This window comes from Macaca thibetana, chromosome 5 (assembly GCF_024542745.1).
Source record: "Macaca thibetana thibetana isolate TM-01 chromosome 5, ASM2454274v1, whole genome shotgun sequence".
Taxonomy (NCBI): Eukaryota; Metazoa; Chordata; class Mammalia; order Primates; family Cercopithecidae; genus Macaca; species Macaca thibetana.
In genome coordinates this window covers 96248397-96266070 of record NC_065582.1, presented here as the reverse complement: position 1 = coordinate 96266070, position 17674 = coordinate 96248397, and the positions used below count along the sequence as shown (strand labels likewise).

At 35.3% G+C, this 17674-nt stretch overlaps 1 protein-coding gene and 1 long non-coding RNA gene across 5 annotated transcripts in view; one reads left to right on the top strand and one right to left on the bottom strand.

Annotated features, from left to right (window-relative positions):
- The window catches only part of GRID2 (glutamate ionotropic receptor delta type subunit 2), a 1531999-nt gene that overhangs the window by 376324 nt on the left and 1138001 nt on the right, over window positions 1-17674 (top strand). The gene's annotated exons all lie outside the window — the stretch shown is intronic.
- LOC126954726 (uncharacterized) overlaps window positions 1-17674 on the bottom strand; it is a 560097-nt gene that overhangs the window by 311145 nt on the left and 231278 nt on the right. The window contains exon 2 of the long non-coding RNA XR_007725700.1: window positions 5552-5613. This is a non-coding gene — a long non-coding RNA (uncharacterized LOC126954726). The remainder of the gene's footprint in view (window positions 1-5551; window positions 5614-17674) is intronic.

The following is a 17674-nucleotide window of genomic DNA, read 5'->3' as shown; positions in this document are numbered from 1 at the left end:
CTGGTCTTGTTTCTCCTATATCCTTATTCAGTTCTCACATGTTCCTTTCTTCTGCTCAAGATTATTTTGAAGTAAACTCCAGACTTCTTGCTTTTAACAAATATTTAACATGTACCTCTGACAGACATGAACTTTAATTTTCAGCTCTAATACCATTACTACATCTAAATTTACAATCATTCCTTAATATCATGAATACCCAATGTTAAAATGTATGTAATGGTCTAGTAATATTTTATGATTAATATTTTTACAGCTTAACTTTTTACAGTCTTTTACTTTCAACTTATTTGTACTTTTAAAGTGCATTTCTGATATATAGCAAATAATGGGATCTTGCCTTTTACTTAGTCCGACAGTTTCTGACGTAATTACGGTGTTTGCTTAGTCTATTTCCATTGAATATACTTATTGGTATGGATGTATTTAGTCTAACATATTGCCATTCATTTTCCATTTTCCCACCGTTTCTTCATTACATTTTTTCTTCATTTATTTACTGATACATAATATATGTAAATATTTAGGGGGCACATGTTTATAATATGATAGGTTGATATAATCCAGTCAGGGTAATTAGGATATCTATCACCTTAAATATTTATTGTTTCTTTGTGGTAGGAACATTTAATTGCTCTCTTTTAACTATTTGAAATGTACAAGGGAATAATATTAACTATAGTCATCCTACCAATCTATCAAACACCAGTTCTCAGTTTTTCTGTGTGTATTTAAGCCCATTCATCAACCACACTTTATCCCCCAATTCCCTTACTCTTCTGAGTTTCTGGAACCACCAGTTTACTCTCTATCTTCATAAGATTTGCATTTTAGCTCCCACAAATAAGTGAGAACGTGCAATACGTGTCTTTGTGGGATTGGCTTATCTAAATTAATCAAGTCTTTTATTTTTATTTTATTTTATTTTACTATTTGATTTTTAATGACATCTAGATAGATAGAAAGATGTGTGTATCTTTATTTTACGTATATTTTTGATGGTTACTCTAGCGTTCACAAAATGTATCTTTCACTTACTATATTCAGTCTTTTGGATAAATATAACACGTCACCTATACTGTAAGACTACTGTAGCAGTGTATTCCCATTTATGCCCTTATGTGCTGTTGTGCTATTGTGGACAACCACTTCATTTCTACATATGCTATTTTTTAAATACATCGTGTGTTTTAAACATTGAGTTGTTGTTTAAACAAATGAGGAAACAGCACTTTTAAAATTTAATAAAATATTTAACATATCAACCTTGATCCTTTATGAAGATCTGTTTCTTTTGTTATTTCCCTCTACGCTAAAGAAGTTTTTAAAATATTTCTTGCACTGCGTGTCCGCTAATGAAATATTCTGGGGTTTTTTTGGGGTGAAACTGCTTTTATTTTCATTGATTTTTTTTAAAAGATGTTTTCCCTGCATATGAAATTCTAAGACAGATTTACTTTATTTCTGTGTTCTTTCAGCATCTTAAAATTTCGATCTATTGAATTATGGCTGGCATTGTTTCTAATAAGAAGGCAGATGACTTATCTGTACTTGTGATAGTTTAGGAATTGAACAGTGAGAACACTTGGATACAGGGTGGGGAACATCATACACGGGGGCCTGTTGTAGGGTCGGAGGGGGGAGGGATAGCATTAGGAGGTATACCTAATGCAAATGATGAGTTAACGGTGCAGCACACACCAACGTGGCACCTGTATACATTTGTAACAAACCTGCACGTTGTGCAGATGTACCCTGGAACTTCAAGTATAATAAAAATAAAAAATAAAATAAAAAATAAATTTAAAAAGAAGGAGTTGACATTCCTTTTATTTTTCTTCTGTATATAATACATTGTTTATTACTTGCTACTTTATATGTGATTTTTAGCAATCTTATTGTGTTGAGTTGAGTGCTTTTTCATTGGATTTATCCCATTTAAAATGAGTTGAGTTTCTTAGGTCTTCAGTTGATGTTTTCCATCAAATTAAGTAAAATAAAATAAAATAAAATTTTAGCATTAACTCTTCAAATATTTTTGAACTTTATTTTCTCTCTCCTTTCTCTAGGACTTCATTACGAGTATGTATGACTGCTTTATTGTTCCACGGATCTCAAAGTTTCTGTTTATTTATTTATTTATTTCCTTTCTATGCTTCAGTTCAATAGATTGGTCTGTCTTCAGGTTCAGTCATTCTTTATTCTCTAGTATTCAATAGCTGTTAAGTCCACCCTATAACTTTCTTAATTTCAGATAATTCATTTTTACAATTTCCAAATTATATGGTTTTTATTTTATCTGATGAAATTTTCTATCTCTTTACCTATTATGTTTATTTATTATCCATATTTTTTTTATTTTAGATGGAGTCTTGCTCTGTCGCCCAGGCTGGAGTGCAGTGGCACGATCTCAGCTCATTGCCACCTCTGCCTCCCGGGTTCAAGCAATTCTCTGTCTCAGTCTCCTGAGTAGCTGAGATTACAGGCACCCACCACCATGCCCAGCTAATTTTTTGTATTTTTAGTAGAGTTGGCTTTCACCATGTTGGCCAGGCTGTTCTTGAACTCTTGACCTCGTGATCCACCCGCCTCGGCCTCCCAAAGTCCCAAAGTGCTAGGATTAAAGGCATGAGCCACTACTCCCGGCCTGTGTTTATTTTTTATTGCAAATTCTCAAATATACATGTAATAGCTGTTTTACTGATTTTTTTTTTTCCTATTTAATTTCAAAACCTCTGGTCCTCTCTATATCTGTTTTTGTTGACTATTTTCTCTTTCTTATGGTCATATTTTTGCTTCTTCATATGTCTCAGCACTTTGGCATTTGGAATTTTATTTGGCTCACAGCTTCCAGTAGCTGTTGTCTGCCATGCCTATGGCTTCTGACTTAAATTGGCCAATGATTCAAAATTCAAAAATAATCACTATCTAAAAATTTCTCTTCAGAATTTTGGAGCTTTGTCTGTGACTAGTTCCGTCCTCTCTAATACCCTGTACATTAAATTTCAGCCGCCACAGGGACTCCAAACTCCATATTGGCATTTCTAGGCTCTGATGCCTGGGTAATTCAACAAAGATTCCTGGACTCAAAGATACTCCAATGACTTTCTTTATATTTTATGTTGCACATTGTTGGGGCCATGTTGGTGACCAACCAGACTTATTTCCCGCTTTTAAGATGGTTGGGTTTTGTTCTGACAAGTAGTTAACTTATTCGTCCAACAACTTGGATCTTTTGAGGCTTGATTTTTACTTTGTTAGAGCACTATTACTACATAACTCAGCTTCTAAGTGTGGCATTTCTAGGCTCTGAATGCCTGGGGTATTCAACAAAGATTCCTGACTCAGGTTAATCAAGAATTCCACTGACTCTCAGCACTTTGGCATTTGGAATAGTTATTTGGCTCACAGCTTCCAGTAGCTGTTGTCTGCCATGCCTATGGCTTCTGACTTAAATTGGCCAATGATTCAAAATTCAAAAATAATCACTCTCCATATGAACGAGCAATGAACTGCAAGAACATACAAAGAACTACAAATTTCTCCTTGCCAATTCAAAATTGAACTCTTGATCTCCTTTATAAAACACCACAAAAAAGCTGTTCTTGCTGCATTACATTCCATCTCAGTGAGTGACAACTCCATCATTCCGACTGATCATGCCAAAATGTTGGAGGTATCTCAGTTTCCCCTCTTTCTCTCTCATGGAACAAGAAAATGTACATTATCCACAGAATTATGCTACATAAATCAGATCATGTTCCTTCATTACGGAAAATCCAGTTGATTCCCTTTCTAGGTTAAAAGAGGCTCGACACAACAATGCATCATAACCTATGAACTGATTTAAACCCTGATTCAAACAAAAAAAAAACTATTTTAAAAAGTACTAGTTATATTTATGACAAAATATTGAGTATCAAACTCACCTTTCTTCCATGAATAATTAGGAAAATGGACAATCAATAAAATAAAATTCTTCTCAGGCATTAAATAACATATAGTGTAGGGCTGTATTTTCTCTTTCAATAAGGGAAACATATTAGGTGACCTCCACTTCAGCTTGGCTTTCTACCTGGGGACACTTCCAAACCACCACTTTCCGTCTTTTCATAAGTTTTGGTCAAAAAAAATCCGTCTTTTCATAAGTCTTTGGTCAAGCCTTGAAAATTAAAATCAATGTACTGCTTTTATTGGATTTTTGTTTGTCTTTAGTTTCAGTAAATATATATCAGACACACCCTGCTGTTTCCTAGAAGTCTATTCTTTGTTGCTGTTAATAGCAGAGCAGGTCACCATTTGTTCGTGGTGGCTCACGCCTGTAATCCCAGCACTTTGGGAGGCTGAGGCAGGCAGATCACGATGTGAGGAGATCGAGTCCATCCTAGCTAACATGGTGAAACCCCGTCTTTACTAAAAATACAAAAACAAAATTAGCCAGGTGTGGTGGCGGACCCCGATATGAAAGAACAAACACAAGACAAATTCTAGTCCCAGCATGCTCGGGAGGAATACAAATGTGAATCTGAGGCAGGAGAATGGCGTCAACCCGGGAGGTGGAGCTTGCAGTGAGCCGAGATCGCGCCACTGCACTCCAGCCAAAGGAGCCCAAACAGAGACCTGTGGTTCTCAGTAGGCAAAGAGAATAGTGATTGGAGTTTGGAGTCCCTGTGGCGGCTGAAATTTAATGTACAGGGTATTAGAGAGGACGGAACTAGTCACAGACAAAGCTCCAAAATTCTGAAGAGAAATTTTTAGATTTATAGTGATCACAACATATCAGTGATTGCCAGCGACTGGGGGTGAGGGTAATTATTGAAGACAAAGGGAAAGCATAAGGTAATTTTTTGAATTGATGAAATTGCTCTTTATCAAGATTGTGGCTGTAGACAATGAACCTATGCATCGTTCAAAACCCATAGAATGTACACAAGAAAGAGTGATTTTACCAATTGTAAATTATTTATTATTATACTTGAAGTTCTAGGGTACAAGTGCACAGCGTGCAGGTTTGTTACATATGTATACATGTGCTGTGTTGGTGTGCTGCACCCATTAACTGGTCATTTACATTAGATGTATCTCCTAATGCTATCCCTCCCTCTCCCGCCACCCCACAACAGACCCTGGTGTGGGATGTTACCCTTCCTGTGACCAAGACTTCTCATTGTTCAGTTCCCAGCTATGAGTGAGAACATGCAGTGTTTGCTTTTCTGTTCTTGAGATAATTTGCTGTGAATGATGGTTTCCAGCTGCATCCATGTCCCTGCAAAGGACACAAACTCATCCTTTTTTATGACTGCATAGTATTCCATGGTGTATATGTGCCACATTTTCTTAATCCAGTCTGTCATTGATGGACATTTGGGTTGGTTCCAAGTCTTTGCTATTGTGAATAGTGTCACAATACACATATGTGTGCATGTGTCTTTATAGCAGCATGTTTTATAATCCTTTGGGTATATACCCAGTAATGGGATGGCTGGGTCAAATGGTATTTCCAGTTCTAGATCCTTGAGGAATCACCACACTGTCTTCCACAATAGCTGACCTAGTTTACAATCCCACCAACAGTGTAAAGGTGTTCCTATTTCTCCACATCCTCTCCAGCACCTGTTGTTTCCTGACTTTTTAATGATCGCCATTCTAACTGGTGTGAGATGGTATCTCATTGTGGTTTTGATTTGCATTTCTCTGATGGCCAGTGATGATGAGCATTTTTTCATGTGTCTGTTGGCGGCATCAATGTTTTCTTTTGAGAAGTGTCTGTTCATATCCTTTGCCCACTTTTTGATGGGGTTGTTTGCTTTTTTCTTGTAAATTTGTTTGAGTTTTTTTTAGATTCTGGATATTAGCCCTTTGTCATATGAGTGGATTGCAAAAATTTTCTCCCATTCTGTACGTTGCCTGCTCACTCTGATGGTAGTTTCTTTTGCTGTACAGAGCTCTTTAGTTTAATGAGATCCCATTTGTCAATTTTGGCTTTTGTTGCCATTGCTTTTAGTGTTTTAGTCATGAAGTCCTTGCCCATGCCTATGTGCTGAATGGTATTACCTAGGTTTTCTTCTAAGGTTTTTATGGTTTTAGGTCTAACATTTAAGTCTCTAACCCATCTTGAATTATTTTTCGTATAAGGTGTAAGGAAGGGATCCAGTTTCAGCTTTCTACATATGGCTAGCCTGTTTTCCCAGCACCATTTATTACATAGGGAATCCTTTCCCCATTTGTTGTTTTTCTCAGGTTTGTCAAAGTTCAGATGGTTGGAGATGTGTGACATTATATCTGAGGGCTCTGTTCTGGTGAAAACTGGAAGCATTCCCTTTGAAAACTGGCACAAGACAAGGATGCCCTCTCTCACCACTCCTATTCAACATAGTGTTGGAAGTTCTGGCCAGGGCAATCAGGCAGGAGAAAAAAATAAAGGTATTCAATTAGGAAAAGAGGAAGTCAAATTGTCCCTTTTTACAGGTGACATGATTGTATATTTAGAAAACCCCATTGTCTCAGTCCAAAATCTCCTTAAGCTGATAAGCAACTTCAGCAAAGTCTCAGGATACAAAATCAGGGTGCAAAAATCACAAGTATTCTTATACACCAATAACAGACAAACTGAGAGCAAATCGTGAGTGAACTCCCATTCACAATTGCTTCAAACAGAATAAAATACCTAGGAATCCAACTTACAAGGGATGTGAAGGACCTCTTCAAGGAGAACTACAAACCACTGCTCAATGAAATAAAAGAGGACAGAAACAAATGGGAGAACATTCCATGCTCATGGATAGGAAGAATCAATATTGTGAAAATAGCCATATTGCTCAAGGTAATTTATAGATTCAATGCCATCCCCATCAAGCAACCAATGACTTTCTTCACAGAATTGGAAAAAAACTACTTTAAAGTTCATATGGAACCAAAAAAGAGTCCTCATTGCCAAGACAATCCTAAGCCAAAAGAACAAAGGAAGCATCATGCTACCTGACTTCAAACTACACTACAAGGCTACAGTAACCAAAACAGCATGGTACTGGTACCAAAACAGAGATGTAGACCAATGGAACCAATTGTAATTTTTTAAAAAAATTAACTAACAGAAAAAGAGGTAAACAATAGAGTCATTGGTTTGTTGATTTAAAAATGTATATGCAGAATGTGGAAGATGAAGTGTATATGGTAAATAGATGGAAGCCATATGAATTCTGTTTTCAAAACATTTCCCAGTTAAGAAGAAAGAAAAGAAGGTAGCTTCAGGACATACCTCAGTTGATTAAAGAAATGTTATTTAAAGAGAGGAAACTTGGAGATGTATTTCATAGAAGTTAAAAAAGAACATACATATTCAAAGGATAGTAAATAATTAATAAAGAAAATCTTTGAGGCCATTGGGGGTAATGGAAAGATAGCAAGAGTCTTTTTTTTTTTTTTTTTTTTTTTTTTTTTTTTTAATATACTTACAAGAGGGCAAAAGGAATAGAGAATGAATATAGATAGAAACATTTTAAAGGATCATCACTTCAACTGTTCATTGGAATTTGAGATGGAACTATGGCTGAGCAAAATTTTGCTCAGCCAGGTTCAGTGCACCTTTCTTATTAATGAGATCCAAATATTTAGGTTTCTTAACCTCCCAAATGCCCTGACCTCTTATGAGTCCCAAAGTGCAAGTGTTGATTGGTCTAAACCAGCAGCTCTCAGTGTGTGGTCCCTAGACCAGTAACAGCACCATCATCTGGGGATTTGGTAAGCCCAGAGATCTGTGTTTTTAAAAAGCCCTTGATGTGATTTTGATCTACAGTAAGCTTTGAGAACCACTAGTCTAAGCCTACAAGCATACTTCTATTTCATATCGTTGTGATTACACATGAGTATACCATTCAAACCCAGCCAAGGAAGAAAACTGGGAAGATTGCTTTTTGTTTTTGGTGAATGATTTCTTTCTGACAAGAGATATCCAGGGGCAATCAACCTTTTCTGCTTTTGGATTGATTGTATGTGGATGTGATATTAAAACTGCAGGAAAAAGAAAAAAAAAAAAAAACTCACCTTGGGGAAGAAACATAAACATAAAAGCCGATATGTTGCATATGGTAGAATGAAAACTTGGAAGGCACCTGGGTTCTGAATGACATCCTTATATCACTAAAATTTAGTAAACTTAAAATTGTCTATATCTGGTAAATTACTAGTAAGTTAATAAATGATCTCATTGTTTAAGCCACTATTAATTGTGGCATCTTACGCTTGCAGCCATAAGCATCAAAACAGATATGAAAAATAATAAATTGGTTCTGTTACATTCTCCAGCATTTTCCTTACTACAAAAATATTCTAGTTAATAGGCCGGGTGCGGTCGCTCACGCCTATAATCCCCGCACTTTGCGTGGCAGAGGCGGGCGAATCACGAGGTCAGGAGATCCAGACCATCTGGATAGGCTAACACGATGAAACTCCACCTGTACTACAAATACCAAAAATTAGCCGGGCGCGGTGGCGGGCGCCTGTAGTCCCAGCTACTCAGGAGGCTGAGGCAGGAGAATGGCGTGAACGCAGGAGGCGGAGCTTGCAGTGAGCTGAGATCGCCCCACTGCACTACTCCAGACTCCGCAACAGAGCAAGACTCCCTCCCCCACCCCCGGAAAAAAAAAGTACTTAATGGTACAGATTTTGTATGCCTTTATCAATAAATCTTTTAATCAACAAATTTGAGAGTATCAGCATCATCTTTGCCTAGACAGAAGTGCACAATCTGAAACCAGATATCAAGATATTTATCAAGCCATTATTATCAAAAGAAGTGGTGTCTTTGGCAAACATGAGCAGCCTAATTCCACAAGTATATTACCATTAGGATTTAATTTGCCTGGAATACAAAAGCAATAAAAAAAGAAGGAAAATGAGGATGATGAAGAAAATATACTTAAATTTTTATAATCCTTGAATAATGATGATGAATATGAATTTAATTATACAGTTATCTTTAGTTTTTATATATTTAAATTATTTTATATTAAAATTTAAAAAATACCTCGAAGCAAAACAAAAAAAGATTAAAAATAAAGGAATGGAAAAATGCAAATGCATGAAAACAAATTTAGCTATTTTATTATAAGACAAATGTCATTTAAAGCAAAAATAAATTCAGTTGCATAATAAAAATAATCTTTCATAATTATAAAATAATATGCATACATGTATACATATAGAAGCAATAGTTAAAACGTCTCAAAAAAAAAAAAGAACAAATGCTGATATGATTACAAGGAGAAATCAAGAAATTTGCATCATTGGAAGATTTTTTAACATATCTCTCTTTAAAAAACGATCTAAAACAAAATTAGGCTGTGATTAACTTAGCCAAAAAATATTCCCTCAAATAAATAGATTTGTAGAGTGTAATGCAATCAGTGGATAAATAAATTATTTTAAAATAAATATAAAAGGTTTAGGAAATTTGATGTACTAGCAAGTAAATAAAGTAGCATACCATTATGTAAATTTTAAAAATATGAAAAACAATCAGATATATCATTTATACTACATATATAAAAATATAATATTTTGTGTGGGAATGAACATTTTAATATCTAATTTCAGAGTTGAGTTATGTTTGAAGTGCAGAGTGGTTATCCTTGGTTATACAGGGGGGCCAGTGGGAAGAATAGAGGTAAAACTCACACTTGATTTCTTGGATATTTTTTACTATTAGTTAAATATAATTTTACTATAATGGAAATAAGGTTGCACAATATAATTTTCTTACTTCAGTATACCTACAGTTATTTGCAGTAAGTATAAATTTCTGTAAATAAGAATGTGACATTCTCTTTCTTCTCTGCCCCTAATTTCTTGCTCTGTCTTTCCTAATAAGAACATTGTGTTAGGATTATTTTAAATTTAATGGGTCTGTATTTGTGAATTACAGTGATCAAATTGTATTACAAACAGGCAGATAGTAATTCCAATTATTTGTAGTTAGAGAAAACTTTTTCATGAACAGAGTTAAAATTGTGAGCCAGGATGTAACTACTAGTGTTTGTGAACAAGACATGTATATTGCCACACATTCCCTGAAGGTATTTCTAAAGCATTTTTATCTACTCTAAAGTAGGGACATATATAATGAAGCCAGGAAAATAAGGATAACATAATATTTGTAGTTGTCAGATGATTTTTAGATATATGAAATATCCCAAATCAAGAATTTTATATTTTTAATACATGTCAGAAGAAAATTCTTGGATGTATCTTCTGTACTAATTTATATTGAGTCCTGCAATAGTTTTAGAATGATAGTGTCTGACATGAATGTCTTTGGCTTTATAATCACTACTAATACTCTCAAAGTGAATGCAGTTAAACCCATTTATATATCTAGTTACTGAAATATTGATAATAAACCATTTAAGCCTTATTTATTTCCTTTGTTAAGTGGTAAATTTATTTTACTAAAGCTTACTTGAAGCAGCTATTAAATAGATTAATGAATAATTGTTAAAATTTAATTTTTCAAATTTAAGTATTTTATCATTATAGAAAGGTTCTCCTTACTTTTGTCATGTGTCTACTATGTGCAAACATTGTTCTGAACTATATAGTAGCTAGAGAGGAGAGGGAGTGAGAAATTAGTTGGAAAGATGCATGAGATAGTCTTGATGCTCTTAGGAATTGCCTGTGCCCAAGTGAGGGAGGTGGGCAAATACAAGTGAAAGGTGCTAGAATAAAAAATATAGTAGAGAAATGGGTTTTACTTCCTGGAAGAATCAGGGAAGGATGAAGTGACATTTGTGCTGGAATCCTAAAAGATGAGTGAGAACTCATCAGGGAAAAGGGAAGTGGCATATTACAGATGTTTAATAGTTAAAAAAAATAGACAAAAGTTTTAGAAAACTTAATCTCATGTGAGCTGTTAACATGCCTAGAAATTTAAACGGCTATACTATTTTCATAGTAATGAATTTTGAACTATCTGCACATATTTTCATAGAGTTCACTGATTTTATTAAATGACAGTATACTCATATGATGTGCATATATACAAAGATATGATCATATGATTTTAATATCTAAGATGTTGCCAACCCTAAAGAATGATGGCAGTGAGGATGTAGAATTCCCTTAGCTTAGAATCTCTCATCTTTATATTCTCTACCTGTTCCTATCATCCTGATTTAGGCAGTTCTTGGAACTGTAGTCTCTATTCAACACATTTTTGAAAATACTAATCTTTTTTTCAAAACAGTACAGCCCCTTCAGTAAACTGAGTATTATTTTGTAGGATATGCCACAAAATTTTAAGAAAATTTGAATCACGTTTTCTTTACTCTCAGTTTAATGTTACTTTTAGTGCTTCTTGCTGCATCAATGGTATCTTATAATAATTAGAACTAAATAGGTATAAAAAATCAATTTACATTCTGGAGAAAAAAAAAGAAGCTAAATGACTCTCTCTATAAAGTTTTCCTTTCATCTTGATGAAGTCCCTTCATTCATTGCTTAAAGATTGAGTTTTAACACTAAGATTAACATTCTAACCCATTTAGTTAGCTGGAGGGAATTTCATTCGTGCTTAAATTCAAGCATTTAAAGCCTCAAACTACTTAAAATTAAATTGGCCCTGTAGAGAAAACACATCAACATGAGTATTATTTAAAGATTGCATCAACATTCAGGAATATATCTTAATTGGTCATGACAAAAAATAAATAATAATAAAATTTTAAATGATATTTCAGTTTTGTCACGTGGGAATTATCTAGTTTTTTGGATGTTACAATTAAATATCCTTGCTTAGTAGACATTTTTATATATCTCCAATGTTATCAACGGTCAGGTCTATCGTGTATCAAAGGCAATCTCCTGGGTTGTGTTGCCTTGACAACAAATCTTGGTTTTGTTGTTCTTGTTAAGTCGAATTCTTGGATTCTGAGAATTTAATAAAACTGTTACTGACTCAAATCAATGACTTTTCCCAGAGCTGTAAAAACATCTGATCATTCACTAAACCATTAATCAAATTAAGATAAATGTACCTGTTAATATTTGTGCTCCTACTCAGTTTGGATACAAGTCAAAATAATTTGACAGTATTATTTTTATTATTTAAAATTATTTTATAAGAATCAGTACTTTATAAAAAATTAATAATGTTATTTCTAAGGGATACTAATTGCGATATGAATAGTCCTCTTTCAAAGGATTTTATATGCAGAAATGAGTAGACTACTTTAAATTAAAAAATAGATCAGAAGTTTAATATCTAGAGTTGTTCAAAAAAGATGTGTTTTAGCCATTTTATAAAGTTTGAACCTGTTAAGCTAAGTTTTAAATTATTTGAATGTTTTTTGAAATTTCCTTCTCTGTCTTGTCATTATTGTAAGTTAGATTTTGTTCCATTTTTATCTATTTTATGTAAGGCTGATATCTCACAAACTTCAAATAAATCATAAATTAACTATGGCATCATTTGCAAATCTTCCATCTTTTTGGGGTTACCATGCCTTTTGAGATTTAAGCAAAATTGAACCAACCATTCATTGATTTTTCACAAGATACAGATTTTTTTTTTTTTTTTTTTTTTCAGGGAATGGGCCTGTGTACTTGCGATTGCTCTTTTAGTCATTTCTTGTGCAAACCTGTTCTTTTTGAAGCACAGCAACTCAATGAGTATAGTGTTGACTGTAATTCTTACCAGAAATATATAATATATATACACAGACATACCTGTATACATCTATATAAGTAGATATATAGATATATAGATTGGAAATATTGCGGACTTGATTCCATACCACCACAATAAAGTAACTATTGCAATAAAGCAATCACACACTTTTTTAAAGCTTCCAAGTGAAAATAACACTTATGTTTATATGATACTGTAGTCTATTAAGGTGCAATAGCATTATGTCTAAATAAAATGTAGAGATATTATTTAAAAATACCTTATTGCGGCCGCGCATGGTGGCTCACGCCTGTAATCCCAGCGCTTGGGAAGGCCAAGGAGGGCAGATCATGAGGTCAGGAGATGAGACCATCCTGGCCAACATGGTGAAAGCCCGTGTCTACTAAAAATACGAAAAATTAGCCGGGCGTTGTGGCACGTGCCTGTAGTCCCGGCTACTCGGGAGGCTGAGGCCGAAGAATCACTTGAACCTAGGAGGTGGAGCTTGTTGTGAGCTGAGATTGTGCCACTGCACTCCAGCCTGGGCGACAGAGCAAGACTCCCTCTCAAAAAAAAAAAAAAAAAAAAAGAAAAAGAAAAGAAAAACATATTGCTAAAAAATAAAAACAAGACTAATGATCATGTGAACTTTCAGTAAGTCAGAATCTTTTTGCTGATGGAGGGTCGTGCCTCGATGTTGATGGCTGCTGACTGATCAGAGTGGTGGTTGCTGAAGGTTGGGGAGGCTGTGGCCATTTTTAAAAATGAGATAGCCATGATGTTTGCCACATTGGTTGACCCTTCCCTTCCCTTCCCTTCCCTTCCCTTCCCTTCCCTTCCCTTCCCTTCCCTTCCCTTCCCTTCCCTTCCCCCTCCCTTCCCTTCCCTCCCCTCCCCTCCCCTCCCCTCCCCTCCCCTCCCCTCACCTTCCTTGATGGAGTTTCGCTCTTGTTGCCCAGCCTGGAGTGCAATGGTGCGATATCAGCGCACCACAACCTCCACTTCCTGGGTTCAAGCAATTCTCCTGCCTCAGCCTCCTAAGTAGCTGGGATTACAGGCGCCTGCCACCACGCCCAGCTAATTTTGATTTTTTTTAGTAGTAACAGGGTTTCACCATGTTGGCCAGGCTGGTCTCAAACTCCTGACCTCAGGTGATCTGCCCTCCTCGACCTCCCAGAGTACTGGGATTACAGGCATAAGCCACTGTACCTGGTCGACTCTTGTTTAACAAAAGATTTCTCTGTAGCATGTAATGCTGTTTGATAGAACTTTACCCACAGTAAACCTTTCAAAATTACAATCCATTCTCTTAAACTCTGCAGCTGCTTTATCAACTACATTTATGGAATATTGTAAATTCTTTGTTGTCATTTAAACAATATTCCCAACATCTTTACCAAAACTAGATTCCACATCAAGAAACCACTTTCTTTCCTTTTTTTGGCATTGAATGTAATGGCAAAAATCACAATTTTGCACCAACCTTACCTACTCAGTCACATCTTTAGGTTCACTTCTAATTTTAGTACTCTTGCTATTTCCATCACATCTGTAATTACTTCCACCACTGAAGTCTTAAACCTCCCAAAGTTATCCATGTGAATTGGAATAAACTTCCTCCATACTTCTTTTAATGTTGATATTTTGACGTCTTTCCATGAACCATGAATGTTCTTAATGGTATCTAGAATGGTGAAATATTTATAGAAGGTTTTCAGTGTATTTTGCCAAGGTCTATCAAAGAAATCACCATTTATGTTAGTTATAGCCTTACAAAGTGTATTTATTAAATAATAAGACTTGAAAGTTGAAATTACTCTTTGATTCATGGGCTGCAGAACGGGTGTTGTGTTAGAAAGTACGCAAACAAGGAGATTGACAAATCTCCTTGTACATCTCCGTAAGAGTTCTAGGGTGACCAAGACCAGTATCAATGAGCACTAATATTTTGTTGTATGAGCAATACATCTCAACAGTAGGTTTAAAATATTTAATAAACCATTGCTGAAAATAGGTGTGCTGTCATCCAGGCTTTGTTGTTCCATTTATAGGCAAAATAGATCTAGCATAATTCTTTAGAGCTAGGATTTTCGAAATGGTAAATGAGCTTTGACACCAACTAAAAGTTATGTTTCTCCCTAAAAAGGAAGTCAGCCTGTCCTTTGAAGCCAGGCACTGACTTTTCTCTAGCTATGGAAGTCCTAGATGGCATCTTCTTCCAATATAAGCCTGTTTTATCTACATTTAGAATCTATTATTTAATGTAGCCACCTTCATCTATGATCTTAGCAAGCTCTTCTAAATGAGGGTTCCCCAACCATGGGGCCAGTTAGGAACGGGGCCACACAGCAGAAGGTGATTGGCAAGCAAGCATTACCATCTGAGTCCAGCCTCCTGTCACATCAGCAGCGTCATGAGATTCTCATAAAAGCTTGAATCCTATTGTGTGAACTGCGCATGCAAGGGATCTAGGTTAAGCACTCCTTATGAGAATCCGACTAATTCATGATGATCAGAGGTACAACAGTTTCATTTCAAAACCACACCACCCCCAATCTTTGGAAACATTGTCTTCCAGGAAACCAGTCCCTGGTGCCAAAATTATTGGGGGTGGCTATTCTATACAGATAACTTGCTGCAGCTTCTATGAGAGCATGTGCTGTTTCACCTTGCACCTTCATTTTACAGAGATGGCTTCTTTAGCTAAACTTCATGAACCAACCTCTGTTAGCTTCCAACTTTTCTTCTGTAGCTTCCTTACCTTACTCGGCCTTCAGATAATTGAAGAGAGTTAGGGCCTTGCTCTAGATTAGGCTTTGGCTTAAGAGACTGCTGTGACTGATTTGATCTTCAGTGATGTTCCAGATCACTGAAACTTTCTCCACATCAGTAGTAAGGCCCTTTCACTCTCTTATTATTCATATGTTTACTGGAGTCGCCCTTTAAATTTTTTTTTTAACTTTTCCTTTGCATTCACAACATGCTTAATAGACACCTGAGGCCTAGTTTTGGCTTCTCTCTGAATTCAACATGCCTTCCTTCCTAAGCTTAATCATTTCTAGCTTTTGACTGAAAGTAAAAAAAAAAAAAAAAAAAAAAAAAAAGAAAAAAAAGAAAAGGATAAAGTACATGACTCTTCAATTGAACACTTAGAGACCATTGTCGGGTTATTAATTGGCCTAGTTTCCATATTGTTGTGTCCTAAGTAATAGGGAAGCCTGAGGAGAGGGAGAGAGACATGGGAGCAGCTGGTTGGTGGAGCTGTCAGGACACACACAACATTTATTTTCTAAGCTTGCTGTCTTATATGAATGTTGTTCAAGGTGCCCTAAAACAATTACAATAGTGACATCAAGATCACTGAACACAGATCACCATAACAGATATAAAGCAGTAAATATTTGGAAATATCTCAAGAGTTACCAAAATGTGACACAGTCATGAAGTGAGCACACACTGTTGGAAAAATGGTGCCAATAGATTTGCTTGATGCAGGGTTGCCACAACATTTAGTTTGTAAAAAAACAATACCCGTGGCATGCAGTAAAGCAAAGTACAATCAAATTATGCCTGTATATAAAAATTCAGTGACCTATATCCTGAAAACTGATGCACTTTGCTATATTAAGCTATATACCCCATAAGAAATTCAATAAAAATGAATCTATATTTCTTAGTACCTTCATTTTAACATATTCTTGTTTATTCAATTAAAAACAAAAACAAAAACAAAAACAACAAAAAAAACTTAGTTGATTTAGTCATATTCTTCCAAATCATGGATCTAATAATACATAGCTTAGTTTTATTTTTATTGTGTTTTATCCTTGTCTGGAAGTAAAAATAGTTGGAATGAGAGTTAGTTTAGAATGATGACAAGAGAGCAAAATACATTACAAAAAAATTTCAAATAATTTCCAAATCATTGGATTCTAAATTGTCACCTGGCCTTATCCTCGTCTGCCTGAAGGAACTAGTCTTCATTATTTCTTCCCATCAGGGTGGAGATAATTGGTGTCAGCAAAGTGAACTATCAACCATATCCCCTCCTTATTCTTCTAAGGTCTGATTAATTAGTACTGAGAAGAAATAATGTTTTACTTAAAGTCTTAAAGGATATTTTTTATTTTTTATTTTATATTGTATCAAAAAATTATAGTACTTTTCTGAACCTTTTCATATGTTTTTCATATATAACTTTGCAGACTTTTGCTATTTTATTATGCAGAGACTCCAGAGGAAACCAGTAACACAAGCAGATAATCAATGAGAATTGAATGAAGGGACTGTTTACACATTAGTGAGCAAGGGGAACCTTAGGGCCAGCACAGTCAGAGACTTGACTGTCCCTAAACTTGAAGAGCAGAAGTCATGGGATGGAACAGTTACTGGAACCTGAATCAGAAAGGAGCAATGGCATTGGTCAGATTTATACGAGCAGAGCTAGGTGGTTGTGCTCACTGTTCTGTATCCAGTAATCACTGATACTCTCTTTTCCCTCTATCAATATATTTCAAAGAGGATACAGACATTTTAAAGTAAATGTAATATCTCAAAATCTCTGGGCTGGGGCCCAAAACCTCGACTTTAATAATCCACATAGATGTGTTTTGCAGAATAAGACCACGTTTGGAAAACTGCAGTCATCCTGGGAAACTTTTTATTCTAAGATCTTTTTGGTTCCCATCATCACACATACCAATGCCAAGAGTCATTATTGCTATAAAAGTGTCACTTTCCAAGGTTCCTGAGTTTACCACCCTCATGTACTTATTGGGATTTTATAATCGTTATATTATATTTTGAGGCAAATGGTATTTGTTCCTCAACAAACACATTTATTACATAGAATTTTATGGAAATACTGATTCTCTGTTTTAAAAGTTTAAAATCCTTTGTGAGATGGGAAAGAACTGTTGTTTCATTTCATTGTAATGAAAATAGAGACAGAAAGCCACCCAAAATTTCTTTTAACTTGTAAATACTGGTTACTATTCCAGTTTTAATATATTG